The sequence below is a fragment of the Miscanthus floridulus genome, chromosome 10, assembly GCF_019320115.1.
Source record: "Miscanthus floridulus cultivar M001 chromosome 10, ASM1932011v1, whole genome shotgun sequence".
NCBI classification, from domain to species: Eukaryota; Viridiplantae; Streptophyta; class Magnoliopsida; order Poales; family Poaceae; genus Miscanthus; species Miscanthus floridulus.
The window spans coordinates 73,372,110-73,373,268 of NC_089589.1; the positions used below are offsets into that span (position 1 = coordinate 73,372,110).

Consider the following 1,159-nt stretch of genomic DNA (forward strand, 5'->3'; position numbering starts at 1 on the left):
CATTCTATTACTTATATTTTCTAGAATTTTATCATTGGTAGCTACCTTCTTCGATAATCCTTCCATGAGTCTAGATTGGCTAGCAATTAACTCTCTCAAGGGTGGTTGATTGAAGTTATTATAATTGTTACCTTGAGGGTTACCTTGGTAGTTACTTTGGTAGTTCGGCCTCTGTTGCTGGTTCCATCCTTGATTTTGTTGTGGACGATAGTAGTTGTTGTTGACAAAGTTCACATCCTCATGGGTTTCAAGGCAGTTGTTCCCTGAATGCCTAGTGTTGCCACACACTTCACATGTCATGCGTGAATCATGAATGTGCATGACTTGTTTCTTCTCATCAGCTCAATCTTTGAGTTTCTTCATCAGTAGGTCCATCTTGGTAGACAACATGTCTACCTCCTTGAGTTGATGCATACCTCCACCTCTCTTCTAGATCTGAACATGATCTTCATTCCAACCTTGGTTGGAGGCCATCTTCTCTATAAGAGCTATTGCAGATGGAAGTGTGAGTGACAGGAAAGCACCTCCAGCAGCAGCATCCATAGTCTCATGGGTACTATTGATCAACCCATGGTAGAAGGTCTGCATGAGTAGCTAATTTTTCATCCCATGATGAGGACATTTTGATATGTAATCTTGAAAGCGTTCCCATGCCTTAGGGGCAGATTCATCATGTTGTTGCTGAAAGCTTGAGATTCTCCCACGCAGAGCATTGGTCTTGCCCATGGGAAAGAACTTGGCTAGGAAGACAGTGGAGTAGTTATCCCATGTAGTATTTCTATCTTTGTTGGTGTAGAACCACTGCTCTGCCTTCCTCAAGAGTTAGAATGGGAAGAGGCGAAGTAGTATGGTGTCCTTGGTTACTCCTTTGATGGTGAAAGTGCTATAGATCTCTAAGAAGTGTTGGAGATGTGCACTCATATCTTCATGTGCCTTTCCACAAAACTAGCTAGCTTGCACCATGTTGATGAGAGCTGGCTTGAGCTTGAATCCATTGTTTCCAACATTGACATTAGGTCTAGTACGGATGTTGGCAGTGGTTGGAGCAGAGAATTCACGAAGAGTCTTATCAGCCATGGCTTCAAATTTAGGTGTTAAGCTTCGCCTTATCCGGTTGTCTTCCAATTCTGAAGCTAGGACTTTCTTGAGTTTAGCCTTA

At 42.6% G+C, this 1,159-nt stretch overlaps 1 non-coding gene across 1 annotated transcript; it reads left to right on the forward strand.

The window, feature by feature from the left end:
- The first annotated feature begins 604 nt into the window (after positions 1-604).
- Positions 605-713, forward strand: LOC136490369 (small nucleolar RNA R71). The gene has a single exon (XR_010767659.1). It is a non-coding gene; the product is annotated as a small nucleolar RNA R71 (small nucleolar RNA).
- Positions 714-1,159: the final 446 nt, after the last annotated feature.